Source organism: Oncorhynchus mykiss, chromosome 8 (genome assembly GCF_057628025.1).
Source record: "Oncorhynchus mykiss isolate SJ-2025 chromosome 8, ASM5762802v1, whole genome shotgun sequence".
In the NCBI taxonomy this organism is placed as follows: Eukaryota; Metazoa; Chordata; class Actinopteri; order Salmoniformes; family Salmonidae; genus Oncorhynchus; species Oncorhynchus mykiss.
The window spans coordinates 54,240,760-54,255,559 of record NC_143029.1 but is presented as its reverse complement, the minus strand read 5'-3'; the positions used below and the strand labels follow the sequence as shown (position 1 = coordinate 54,255,559).

At 40.5% G+C, this 14,800-nt stretch overlaps 3 non-coding genes across 3 annotated transcripts; all 3 read left to right on the top strand.

The window, feature by feature from the left end:
* Positions 1 to 8,964: 8,964 nt before the first annotated feature.
* On the top strand, positions 8,965 to 9,037 carry trnav-cac (transfer RNA valine (anticodon CAC)). Its single transcript has one exon. It is a non-coding gene; the product is annotated as a tRNA-Val (tRNA).
* A 2,943-nt stretch (positions 9,038 to 11,980) lies between these two features.
* trnav-cac (transfer RNA valine (anticodon CAC)) lies at positions 11,981 to 12,053 on the top strand. The gene has a single exon. It is a non-coding gene; the product is annotated as a tRNA-Val (tRNA).
* A 2,674-nt stretch (positions 12,054 to 14,727) lies between these two features.
* On the top strand, positions 14,728 to 14,800 carry trnav-cac (transfer RNA valine (anticodon CAC)). Its single transcript has one exon. It is a non-coding gene; the product is annotated as a tRNA-Val (tRNA).

Genomic DNA, 14,800 nt, shown 5'->3' with positions numbered 1-14,800 from the left:
CATTTTAACAAATTGGTCCTTCGCACTTCTCAGTATTTGCTATTCAGACTTTAGTTTCAGTAGTGTATTGGTTATCACGTTCGCCTCACACGCGAAAGTCTGTCATACCCTTAGTTTTCCAATAATTCGGTTTCTGTAGTGTAGTGGTTATCACGTTCGCCTCACACGCGAAAGGTCCCCGGTTCGAAACTGGGCGGAAACATTTTGTAATATTCAATATTTCCCAATGCCCAGAGGCTAGCATTTGGTTTGAAACAGTTGAGGTTTGTCTAAACCTTGCTGTCTACCTCTCCGACCTGTGGATCAATGTTGCCGTTTTTTTGGGGACCTCCACCATGCGATCTGTATGAATGTGACCAGACTGACAGCTTCTCTGAGCCAGGCAAATTCATTTATCAGGGTCATTGTAATGGATATATCAAAAGAAATGGCAATATAATCCAAGGTAAAACAAACAAAAATGTAGATCGTTTTCTGTCATTTCAGCTGCTTGATGTGATTGTGTGATAGATTTAGTTGGCTGGCTAGCAAAGGAAAAGAAGCTAGCCTGCATAGGTACAGTGCATTCGGAAAGTTTTCAGACCCCTTACTTTTTTCCACATTTTGTTACGTTACAGCCTTATACTAAAATGGATGAAATAAAATAAAATCTATCTACACACAATACCACATAATGACAAAGCGATAACATATAGTTTTTATTAATGAAAAAAATATTTTAAAAATACCTTATTTACATACATTTTCAGACCCTTTGCTATGAGACTGGAAATTGAGCTCAGGTCCATCCTGTTTCCATTGATCATCCTTGAGATGTTTCTTCAACTTGATTGGAGTCCACCTGTTGTAAATTCAAATGATTGGTCATTTCTGCAGCATTGAAGGTACCCAAGAACACAGTGGCTTCCATCACTCTTAAATAGAAGAAGTTTGGAACCACCAAGCCTCTTCCAAGTTCCGGCTGCACACGATAATTCCCGGCTTCTCATGTCTACCTCACATAATATCCCAAATTGAGTACCACAGAAAGAGCCATAATACCCATTAAATATTTTAAAAATACCTTATTTACGTACGTTTTCAGACCCTTTGCTATGAGGCTGGAAATTGAGCTCAGGTCCATCCTGTTTCCATTGATCATCCTTGAGATGTTTCTTCAACTTGATTGGAGTCCACCTGTGGTAAATTCAAATGATTAGTCATTTCTGCAGCATTGAAGGCACCCAAGAACACAGTGGCTTCCATCACTCTTAAATGGAAGAAGTTTTGAACCACCAAGCCTCTTCCAAGAGCCGCTGCACACAATAATTCCCGGCTTCTCAAGCCTTATTGTTTAATTTATTGACTAAGTAATTTCTGATTTCATTAGGTTCTGAGAGCGATAAATGTCCCACCCAGCCAAAGTCAGTCACACCCTTAGTTTTCCAATCATTCGGTTTCTGTAGTGTAGTGGTTATCACGTTCACCTCACACGCGAAAGGTCCCCGGTTCCAGACTGGGTGGAAACACATTTTAACAGATTGGTCCTTCGCACTTCTCAGTATTTGCTATTCAGACTTTAGTTTCAGTAGTGTATTGGTTATCACGTTCGCCTCACACGCGAAAGTCAGTCACACCCTTAGTTTTCCAATCATTCGGTTTCCGTAGTGTAGTGGTTATCACGTTCGCCTCACACGCGAAAGGTCCCCGGTTCGAAACCTGGCGGAAACATTTTGTAATATTCAATATTTCCCAATGCCCAGAGGCTAGCATTTGGTTTGAAACAGTGGAGGTTTGTCTAAACCTTGCTGTCTACCTCTCCGACCTGTGGATCAATGTTGCCGTTTTTTTGGGGACCTCCACCATGCGATCTGTATGAATGTGACCAGACTGACAGCTTCTCTGAGCCAGGCAAATTCATTTATCAGGGTCATTGTAATGGATATATCCAAAGAAATGGCAATATAATCCAAGGTAAAACAAACAAAAATGTAGATCGTTTTCTGTCATTTCAGCTGCTTGATGTGATTGTGTGATAGATTTAGTTGGCTGGCTAGCAAAGGAAAAGAAGCTAGCACTGCATAGGTACAGTGCATTCGGAAAGTTTTCAGACCCCTTACTTTTTTCCACATTTTGTTACGTTACAGCCTTATACTAAAATGGATGAAATAAAATAAAATCTATCTACACACAATACCACATAATGACAAAGCGATAGCACATCGTTTTTATTAATGAAAAAAATATTTTAAAAATACCTTATTTACATACATTTTCAGACCCTTTGCTATGAGGCTGGAAATTGAGCTCAGGTCCATCCTGTTTCCATTGATCATCCTTGAGATGTTTCTTCAACTTGATTGGAGTCCACCTGTGGTAAATTCAAATGATTGGTCATTTCTGCAGCATTGAAGGTACCCAAGAACACAGTGGCTTCCATCACTCTTAAATAGAAGAAGTTTGGAACCACCAAGCCTCTTCCAAGTTCCGGCTGCACACGATAATTCCCGGCTTCTCATGTCTACCTCACATAATATCCCAAATTGAGTACCACAGAAAGAGCCATAATACCCATTAAATATTTTAAAAATACCTTATTTGCGTACATTTTCAGACCCTTTGCTATGAGACTGGAAATTGAGCTCAGGTCCATCCTGTTTCCATTGATCTTCCTTGAGATGTTTCTTCAACTTGATTGGAGTCCACCTGTGGTAAATTCAAATGATTAGTCATTTCTGCAGCATTGAAGGCACCCAAGAACACAGTGGCTTCCATCACTCTTAAATGGAAGAAGTTTTGAACTACCAAGCCTCTTCCAAGAGCCGCTGCACACAATAATTCCCGGCTTCTCAAGCCTTATTGTTTAATTAATTGACTAAGTAATTTCTGATTTCATTAGGTTCTGAGAGCGATAAATGTCCCACCCAGCCCAAGTCAGCCACACCCTTAGTTTTCCACTCTTTGGGTTTCTGTAGTGTAGTGGTTATCACGTTCGCCTAACACGCGAAAGGTCCCCGGTTCGAGACCGAGCGAAAACACATTTTAACAGATTGGTCCTTCGCACTTCTCAGTATTTGCTATTCAGACTTTAGTTTCAGTAGTGTATTGGTTATAACGTTCGCCTCACACGCGAAAGTCAGTCACACCCTTAGTTTACCAATCATTCGGTTTCCGTAGTGTAGTGGTTATCACGTTCGCCTCACACGCGAAAGGTCCCCTGTTCGAAACCGGGTGGAAACATTTTGTAATATTCAATATTTCCCAATGCCCAGAGGCTAGCATTTGGTTTGAAACAGTTGAGGTTTGTCTAAACCTTGCTGTCTACCTCTCCGACCAGTGGATCAATGTTGCCGTTTTTTTGGGGACCTCCACCATGCGATCTGTATGAATGTGACCAGACTGACAGCTTCTCTGAGCCAGGCAAATTCATTTATCAGGGTCATTGTAATGGATATATCCAAAGAAATGGCAATATAATCCAAGGTAAAACAAACAAAAATGTAGATCGTTTTCTGTCATTTCAGCTGCTTGATGTGATTGTGTGATAGATTTAGTTGGCTGGCTAGCAAAGGAAAAGAAGCTAGCCTGCATAGGTACAGTGCATTCGGGAAGTTTTCAGACCCCTTACTTTTTTCCACATTTTGTTACGTTACAGCCTTATACTAAAATGGATGAAATAAAATAAAATCTATCTACACACAATACCACATAATGACAAAGCGATAGCATATAGTTTTTATTAATGAAAAAAATATTTTAAAAATACCTTATTTACATACATTTTCAGACCCTTTGCTATAAGGCTGGAAATTGAGCTCAGGTCCATCCTGTTTCCATTGATCATCCTTGAGATATTTCTTCAACTTGACTGGAGTCCACCTGTGGTAAATTCAAATGATTGGTCATTTCTGCAGCATTGAAGGTACCCAAGTACACAGTGGCTTCCATCACTCTTAAATAGAAGAAGTTTGGAACCACCAAGCCTCTTCCAAGTTCCGGCTGCACACGATAATTCCCGGCTTCTCATGTCTACCTCACATAATATCCCAAATTGAGTACCACAGAAAGAGCCATAATACCCATTAAATATTTTAAAAATACCTTATTTGCGTACATTTTCAGACCCTTTGCTATGAGACTGGAAATTGAGCTCAGGTCCATCCTGTTTCCATTGATCATCCTTGAGATGTTTCTTCAACTTGATTGGAGTCCACCTGTGGTAAATTCAAATGATTGGTCATTTCTGCAGCATTGAAGGTACCCAAGAACACAGTGGCTTCCATCACTCTTAAATGGAAGAAGTTTTGAACCACCAAGCCTCTTCCAAGAGCCGCTGCACACAATAATTCCCGGCTTCTCAAGCCTTATTGTTTAATTAATTGACTAAGTAATTTCTGATTTCATTAGGTTCTGAGAGCGATAAATGTCCCACCCAGCCAAAGTCAGTCACACCCTTAGTTTTCCAATCATTCGGTTTCCGTAGTGTAGTGGTTATCACGTTTGCCTCACACGCGAAAGGTCCCCGGTTCGAGACCGGGCGGAAACACATTTTAACAGATTGGTCCTTCGCACTTCTCAGTATTTGCTATTCAGACTTTAGTTTCAGTAGTGTATTGGTTATCACGTTCGCCTCACACGCGAAAGTCAGTCACACCCTTAGTTTTCCAATCATTCGGTTTCCGTAGTGTAGTGGTTATCACGTTCGCCTCACACGCGAAAGGTCCCCGATTCGAAACCGGGTGGAAACATTTTGTAATATTCAATATTTCCCAATGCCCAGAGGCTAGCATTTGGTTTGAAACAGTTGAGGTTTGTCTAAACCTTGCTGTCTACCTCTCCGACCAGTGGATCAATGTTGCCGTTTTTTTGGGGACCTCCACCATGTGATCTGTATGAATGTGACCAGACTGACAGCTTCTCTGAGCCAGGCAAATTCATTTATCAGGGTCATTGTAATGGATATATCCAAAGAAATGGCAATATAATCCAAGGTAAAACAAACAAAAATGTAGATCGTTTTCTGTCATTTCAGCTGCTTGATGTGATTGTGTGATAGATTTAGTTGGCTGGCTAGCAAAGGAAAAGAAGCTAGCCTGCATAGGTACAGTGCATTCGGAAAGTTTTCAGACCCCTTACTTTTTTCCACATTTTGTTACGCCTTATACTAAAATGGATGAAATAAAATAAAATCTATCTACACACAATACCACATAATGACAAAGCGATAGCATATAGTTTTTATTAATGAAAAAAATATTTTAAAAATACCTTATTTACATACATTTTCAGACCCTTTGCTATGAGACTGGAAATTGAGCTCAGGTCCATCCTGTTTCCATTGATCATCCTTGAGATGTTTCTTCAACTTGATTGGAGTCCACCTGTGGTAAATTCAAATGATTGGTCATTTCTGCAGCATTGAAGGTACCCAAGAACACAGTGGCTTCCATCACTCTTAAATAGAAGAAGTTTGGAACCACCAAGCCTCTTCCAAGTTCCGGCTGCACACGATAATTCCCGGCTTCTCATGTCTACCTCACATAATATCCCAAATTGAGTTCCACAGAAAGAGCCGTAATACCCATTAAATATTTTAAATATACCTTATTTACGTAAGTTTTCAGACCCTTTGCTATGAGGCTGGAAATTGAGCTCAGGTCTATCCTGTTTCCATTGATCATCCTTGAGATGTTTCTTCAACTTGATTGGAGTCCACCTGTGGTAAATTCAAATGATTGGTCATTTCTGCAGCATTGAAGGTACCCAAGAACACAGTGGCTTCCATCACTCTTAAATGGAAGAAGTTTTGAACCACCAAGCCTCTTCCAAGAGCCGCTGCACACAATAATTCCCGGCTTCTCAAGCCTTATTGTTTAATTAATTGACTAAGTAATTTCTGATTTCATTAGGTTCTGAGAGCGATAAATGTCCCACCCAGCCAAAGTCAGCCACACCCTTAGTTTTCCAATCATTCGGTTTCCGTAGTGTAGTGGTTATCACGTTCGCCTCACAAGCGAAAGGTCCCCGGTTCGAGACCGGACGGAAACACATTTTAACAGATTGGTCCTTCGCACTTCTCAGTATTTGCTATTCAGACTTTAGTTTCAGTAGTGTATTGGTTATCACGTTCGCCTCACACGCGAAAGTCAGTCACACCCTTAGTTTCCCAATCATTCGGTTTCCGTAGTGTAGTGGTTATCACGTTCGCCTCACACGCGAAAGGTCCCCGGTTCGAAACCGGGTGGAAACATTTTGTAATATTCAATATTTCCCAATGCCCAGAGGCTAGCATTTGGTTTGAAACAGTTGAGGTTTGTCTAAACCTTGCTGTCTACCTCTCCGACCAGTGGATCAATGTTGCCGTTTTTTTGGGGACCTCCACCATGCGATCTGTATGAATGTGACCAGACTGACAGCTTCTCTGAGCCAGGCAAATTCATTTATCAGGGTCATTGTAATGGATATATCCAAAGAAATGGCAATATAATCCAAGGTAAAACAAACAAAAATGTAGATTGTTTTCTGTCATTTCAGCTGCTTGATGTGATTGTGTGATAGATTTAGTTGGCTGGCTAGCAAAGGAAAAGAAGCTAGCCTGCATAGGTACAGTGCATTCGGAAAGTTTTCAGACCCCTTACTTTTTTCCACATTTTGTTACGTTACAGCCTTATACTAAAATGGATGAAATAAAATAAAATCTATCTACACACAATACCACATAATGACAAAGCGATAGCATATAGTTTTTATTAATGAAAAAAATATTTTAAAAATACCTTATTTACATACATTTTCAGACCCTTTGCTATGAGACTGGAAATTGAGCTCAGGTCCATCCTGTTTCCATTGATCATCCTTGAGATGTTTCTTCAACTTGATTGGAGTCCACCTGTGGTAAATTCAAATGATTGGTCATTTCTGCAGCATTGAAGGTACCCAAGAACACAGTGGCTTCCATCACTCTTAAATAGAAGAAGTTTGGAAGCACCAAGCCTCTTCCAAGTTCCGGCTGCACACGATAATTCCCGGCTTCTCATGTCTACCTCACATAATATCCCAAATTGAGTTCCACAGAAAGAGCCATAATACCCATTAAATATTTTAAAAATACCTTATTTACGTAAGTTTTCAGACCCTTTGCTATGAGGCTGGAAATTGAGCTCAGGTCCATCCTGTTTCCATTGATCATCCTTGAGATGTTTCTTCAACTTGATTGGAGTCCACCTGTGGTAAATTCAAATGATTGGTCATTTCTGCAGCATTGAAGGTACCCAAGAACACAGTGGCTTCCATCACTCTTAAATGGAAGAAGTTTTGAACCACCAAGCCTCTTCCAAGAGCCGCTGCACACAATAATTCCCGGCTTCTCAAGCCTTATTGTTTAATTAATTGACTAAGTAATTTCTGATTTCATTAGGTTCTGAGAGCGATAAATGTCCCACCCAGCCAAAGTCAGTCACACCCTTAGTTTTCCAATCATTCGGTTTCCGTAGTGTAGTGGTTATGACGTTTGCCTCACACGCGAAAGGTCCCCGGTTCGAGACCGGGCGGAAACACATTTTAACAGATTGGTCCTTCGCACTTCTCAGTATTTGCTATTCAGACTTTAGTTTCAGTAGTGTATTGGTTATCACGTTCGCCTCACACGCGAAAGTCAGTCACACCCTTAGTTTTCCAATCATTCGGTTTCCGTAGTGTAGTGGTTATCACGTTCGCCTCACACGCGAAAGGTCCCCGATTCGAAACCGGGTGGAAACATTTTGTAATATTCAATATTTCCCAATGCCCAGAGGCTAGCATTTGGTTTGAAACAGTTGAGGTTTGTCTAAACCTTGCTGTCTACCTCTCCGACCAGTGGATCAATGTTGCCGTTTTTTTGGGGACCTCCACCATGTGATCTGTATGAATGTGACCAGACTGACAGCTTCTCTGAGCCAGGCAAATTCATTTATCAGGGTCATTGTAATGGATATATCCAAAGAAATGGCAATATAATCCAAGGTAAAACAAACAAAAATGTAGATCGTTTTCTGTCATTTCAGCTGCTTGATGTGATTGTGTGATAGATTTAGTTGGCTGGCTAGCAAAGGAAAAGAAGCTAGCCTGCATAGGTACAGTGCATTCGGAAAGTTTTCAGACCCCTTACTTTTTTCCACATTTTGTTACGCCTTATACTAAAATGGATGAAATAAAATAAAATCTATCTACACACAATACCACATAATGACAAAGCGATAGCATATAGTTTTTATTAATGAAAAAAATATTTTAAAAATACCTTATTTACATACATTTTCAGACCCTTTGCTATGAGACTGGAAATTGAGCTCAGGTCCATCCTGTTTCCATTGATCATCCTTGAGATGTTTCTTCAACTTGATTGGAGTCCACCTGTGGTAAATTCAAATGATTGGTCATTTCTGCAGCATTGAAGGTACCCAAGAACACAGTGGCTTCCATCACTCTTAAATAGAAGAAGTTTGGAACCACCAAGCCTCTTCCAAGTTCCGGCTGCACACGATAATTCCCGGCTTCTCATGTCTACCTCACATAATATCCCAAATTGAGTTCCACAGAAAGAGCCATAATACCCATTAAATATTTTAAAAATACCTTATTTACGTAACTTTTCAGACCCTTTGCTATGAGGCTGGAAATTGAGCTCAGGTCTATCCTGTTTCCATTGATCATCCTTGAGATGTTTCTTCAACTTGATTGGAGTCCACCTGTGGTAAATTCAAATGATTGGTCATTTCTGCAGCATTGAAGGTACCCAAGAACACAGTGGCTTCCATCACTCTTAAATGGAAGAAGTTTTGAACCACCAAGCCTCTTCCAAGAGCCGCTGCACACAATAATTCCCGGCTTCTCAAGCCTTATTGTTTAATTAATTGACTAAGTAATTTCTGATTTCATTAGGTTCTGAGAGCGATAAATGTCCCACCCAGCCAAAGTCAGCCACACCCTTAGTTTTCCAATCATTCGGTTTCCGTAGTGTAGTGGTTATCACGTTCGCCTCACAAGCGAAAGGTCCCCGGTTCGAGACCGGGCGGAAACACATTTTAACAGATTGGTCCTTCGCACTTCTCAGTATTTGCTATTCAGACTTTAGTTTCAGTAGTGTATTGGTTATCACGTTCGCCTCACACGCGAAAGTCAGTCACACCCTTAGTTTCCCAATCATTCGGTTTCCGTAGTGTAGTGGTTATCACGTTCGCCTCACACGCGAAAGGTCCCCGGTTCGAAACCGGGTGGAAACATTTTGTAATATTCAATATTTCCCAATGCCCAGAGGCTAGCATTTGGTTTGAAACAGTTGAGGTTTGTCTAAACCTTGCTGTCTACCTCTCCGACCAGTGGATCAATGTTGCCGTTTTTTTGGGGACCTCCACCATGCGATCTGTATGAATGTGACCAGACTGACAGCTTCTCTGAGCCAGGCAAATTCATTTATCAGGGTCATTGTAATGGATATATCCAAAGAAATGGCAATATAATCCAAGGTAAAACAAACAAAAATGTAGATTGTTTTCTGTCATTTCAGCTGCTTGATGTGATTGTGTGATAGATTTAGTTGGCTGGCTAGCAAAGGAAAAGAAGCTAGCCTGCATAGGTACAGTGCATTCGGAAAGTTTTCAGACCCCTTACTTTTTTCCACATTTTGTTACGTTACAGCCTTATACTAAAATGGATGAAATAAAATAAAATCTATCTACACACAATACCACATAATGACAAAGCGATAGCATATAGTTTTTATTAATGAAAAAAATATTTTAAAAATACCTTATTTACATACATTTTCAGACCCTTTGCTATGAGACTGGAAATTGAGCTCAGGTCCATCCTGTTTCCATTGATCATCCTTGAGATGTTTCTTCAACTTGATTGGAGTCCACCTGTGGTAAATTCAAATGATTGGTCATTTCTGCAGCATTGAAGGTACCCAAGAACACAGTGGCTTCCATCACTCTTAAATAGAAGAAGTTTGGAAGCACCAAGCCTCTTCCAAGTTCCGGCTGCACACGATAATTCCCGGCTTCTCATGTCTACCTCACATAATATCCCAAATTGAGTTCCACAGAAAGAGCCATAATACCCATTAAATATTTTAAAAATACCTTATTTACGTAAGTTTTCAGACCCTTTGCTATGAGGCTGGAAATTGAGCTCAGGTCCATCCTGTTTCCATTGATCATCCTTGAGATGTTTCTTCAACTTGATTGGAGTCCACCTGTGGTAAATTCAAATGATTGGTCATTTCTGCAGCATTGAAGGTACCCAAGAACACAGTGGCTTCCATCACTCTTAAATGGAAGAAGTTTTGAACCACCAAGCCTCTTCCAAGAGCCGCTGCACACAATAATTCCCGGCTTCTCAAGCCTTATTGTTTAATTAATTGACTAAGTAATTTCTGATTTCATTAGGTTCTGAGAGCGATAAATGTCCCACCCAGCCAAAGTCAGCCACACCCGTAGTATTCTACTCCTTGGGTTTCCGTAGTGTACTGGTTATCACGTTCGGCTAACACGCGAAAGGTCCCCGGTTCGAGACCGGGCGGAAACACATTTTAACAGATTGGTCCTTCGCACTTCTCAGTATTTGCTATTCAGACTTTAGTTTCAGTAGTGTATTGGTTATCACGTTCGCCTCACACGCGAAAGTCAGTCACACCCTTAGTTTTCCAATCATTCGGTTTCCGTAGTGTAGTGGTTATCAAGTTCGCCTCACACGCGAAAGGTCCCTGGTTCGAAACCGGGTGGAAACATTTTGTAATATTCAATATTTCCCAATGCCCAGAGGCTAGCATTTGGTTTGAAACAGTTGAGGTTTGTCTAAACCTTGCTGTCTACCTCTCCGACCAGTGGATCAATGTTGCCGTTTTTTTGGGGACCTCCACCATGCGATCTGTATGAATGTGACCAGACTGACAGCTTCTCTGAGCCAGGCAAATTCATTTATCAGGGTCATTGTAATGGATATATCCAAAGAAATGGCAATATAATCCAAGGTAAAACAAACAAAAATGTAGATTGTTTTCTGTCATTTCAGCTGCTTGATGTGATTGTGTGATAGATTTAGTTGGCTGGCTAGCAAAGGAAAAGAAGCTAGCCTGCATAGGTACAGTGCATTCGGAAAGTTTTCAGACCCCTTACTTTTTTCCACATTTTGTTACGTTACAGCCTTATACTAAAATGGATGAAATAAAATAAAATCTATCTACACACTATACCACATAATGACAAAGCGATAGCATATAGTTTTTATTAATGAAAAAAATATTTTAAAAATACCTTATTTACATACATTTTCAGACCCTTTGCTATGAGACTGGAAATTGAGCTCAGGTCCATCCTGTTTCCATTGATCATCCTTGAGATGTTTCTTCAACTTGATTGGAGTCCACCTGTGGTAAATTCAAATGATTGGTCATTTCTGCAGCATTGAAGGTACCCAAGAACACAGTGGCTTCCATCACTCTTAAATAGAAGAAGTTTGGAACCACCAAGCCTCTTCCAAGTTCCGGCTGCACACGATAATTCCCGGCTTCTCATGTCTACCTCACATAATATCCCAAATTGAGTTCCACAGAAAGAGCCATAATACCCATTAAATATTTTAAAAATACCTTATTTACGTAAGTTTTCAGACCCTTTGCTATGAGGCTGGAAATTGAGCTCAGGTCCATCCTGTTTCCATTGATCATCCTTGAGATGTTTCTTCAACTTGATTGGAGTCCACCTGTGGTAAATTCAAATGATTGGTCATTTCTGCAGCATTGAAGGTACCCAAGAACACAGTGGCTTCCATCACTCTTAAATGGAAGAAGTTTTGAACCACCAAGCCTCTTCCAAGAGCCGCTGCACACAATAATTCCCGGCTTCTCAAGCCTTATTGTTTAATTAATTGACTAAGTAATTTCTGATTTCATTAGGTTCTGAGAGCGATAAATGTCCCACCCAGCCAAAGTCAGTCACACCCTTAGTTTTCCAATCATTTGGTTTCCGTAGTGTAGTGGTTATCACGTTCGCCTCACACGCGAAAGGTCCCCGGTTCGAGACCGGGCGGAAACACATTTTAACAGATTGGTCCTTCGCACTTCTCAGTATTTGCTATTCAGACTTTAGTTTCAGTAGTGTATTGGTTATCACGTTCGCCTCACACGCGAAAGTCAGTCACACCCTTAGTTTTCCAATCATTCGGTTTCCGTAGTGTAGTGGTTATCACGTTTGCCTCACACGTGAAAGGTCCCCGGTTCGAAACCGGGTGGAAACATTTTGTAATATTCAATATTTCCCAATGCCCAGAGGCTAGCATTTGGTTTGAAACAGTTGAGGTTTGTCTAAACCTTGCTGTCTACCTCTCCGACCAGTGGATCAATGTTGCCGTTTTTTTGGGGACCTCCACCATGCGATCTGTATGAATGTGACCAGACTGACAGCTTCTCTGAGCCAGGCAAATTCATTTATCAGGGTCATTGTAATGGATATATCCAAAGAAATGGCAATATAATCCAAGGTAAAACAAACAAAAATGTAGATTGTTTTCTGTCATTTCAGCTGCTTGATGTGATTGTGTGATAGATTTAGTTGGCTGGCTAGCAAAGGAAAAGAAGCTAGCCTGCATAGGTACAGTGCATTCGGAAAGTTTTCAGACCCCTTACTTTTTTCCACATTTTGTTACGTTACAGCCTTATACTAAAATGGATGAAATAAAATAAAATCTATCTACACACAATACCACATAATGACAAAGCGATAGCATATAGTTTTTATTAATTAAAAAAATATTTTAAAAATACCTTATTTACATACATTTTCAGACCCTTTGCTATGAGACTGGAAATTGAGCTCAGGTCCATCCTGTTTCCATTGATCATCCTTGAGATGTTTCTTCAACTTGATTGGAGTCCACCTGTGGTAAATTCAAATGATTGGTCATTTCTGCAGCATTGAAGGTACCCAAGAACACAGTGGCTTCCATCACTCTTAAATAGAAGAAGTTTGGAACCACCAAGCCTCTTCCAAGTTCCGGCTGCACACGATAATTCCCGGCTTCTCATGTCTACCTCACATAATATCCCAAATTGAGTTCCACAGAAAGAGCCATAATACCCACCCTTCTCAAGCTTTATTGTTTAATTAATTGACTAAGTAATTTCTGATTTCATTAGGTTCTGAGAGCGATAAATGTCCCACCCAGCCAAAGTCAGCCACACCCGTAGTATTCTACTCATTGGGTTTCCGTAGTGTACTGGTTATCACGTTCGGCTAACACGCGAAAGGTCCCCGGTTCGAGACCGGGCGGAAACACATTTTAACAGATTGGTCCTTCGCACTTCTCAGTATTTGCTATTCAGAATTTAGTTTCAGTAGTGTATTGGTTATCACGTTCGCCTCACACGCGAAAGTCAGTCACACCCTTAGTTTACCAATCATTCGGTTTCTGTAGTGTAGTGGTTATCACGTTCGCCTCACACGCGAAAGGTCCCTGGTTCGAAACCGGGTGGAAACATTTTGTAATATTCAATATTTCCCAATGCCCAGAGGCTAGCATTTGGTTTGAAACAGTTGAGGTTTGTCTAAACCTTGCCGTCTACCTCTCCGACCAGTGGATCAATGTTGCCGTTTTTTTGGGGACCTCCACCATGCGATCTGTATGAATGTGACCAGACTGACAGCTTCTCTGAGCCAGGCAAATTCATTTATCAGGGTCATTGTAATGGATATATCCAAAGAAATGGCAATATAATCCAAGGTAAAACAAACAAAAATGTAGATCGTTTTCTGTCATTTCAGCTGCTTGATGTGATTGTGTGATAGATTTAGTTGGCTGGCTAGCAAAGGAAAAGAAGCTAGCCTGCATAGGTACAGTGCATTCGGAAAGTTTTCAGACCCCTTACTTTTTTCCACATTTTGTTACGTTACAGCCTTATACTAAAATGGATGAAATAAAATAAAATCTATCTACACATAATACCACATAATGACAAAGCGATAACATATAGTTTTTATTAATGAAAAAAATATTTTAAAAATACCTTATTTACATACATTTTCAGACCCTTTGCTATGAGGCTGGAAATTGAGCTCAGTTCCATCCTGTTTCCATTGATCATCCTTGAGATGTTTCTTCAACTTGATTGGAGTCCACCTGTGGTAAATTCAAATGATTGGTCATTTCTGCAGCATTGAAGGTACCCAAGAACACAGTGGCTTCCATCACTCTTAAATAGAAGAAGTTTGGAACCACCAAGCCTCTTCCAAGTTCCGGCTGCACACGATAATTCCCGGCTTCTCATGTCTACCTCACATAATATCCCAAATTGAGTTCCACAGAAAGAGCCATAATACCCATTAAATATTTTAAAAATACCTTATTTACGTAAGTTTTCAGACCCTTTGCTATGAGGCTGGAAATTGAGCTCAGGTCCATCCTGTTTCCATTGATCATCCTTGAGATGTTTCTTCAACTTGATTGGAGTCCACCTGTGGTAAATTCAAATGATTGGTCATTTCTGCAGCATTGAAGGTACCCAAGAACACAGTGGCTTCCATCACTCTTAAATGGAAGAAGTTTTGAACCACCAAGCCTCTTCCAAGAGCCGCTGCACACAATAATTCCCGGCTTCTCAAGCCTTATTGTTTAATTAATTGACTAAGTAATTTCTGATTTCATTAGGTTCTGAGAGCGATAAATGTCCCACCCAGCCAAAGTCAGTCACACCCTTAGTTTTCCAATCATTTGGTTTCCGTAGTGTAGTGGTTATCACGTTCGCCTCACACGCGAAAGGTCCCCGGTTCGAGACCGGGCGGAAACA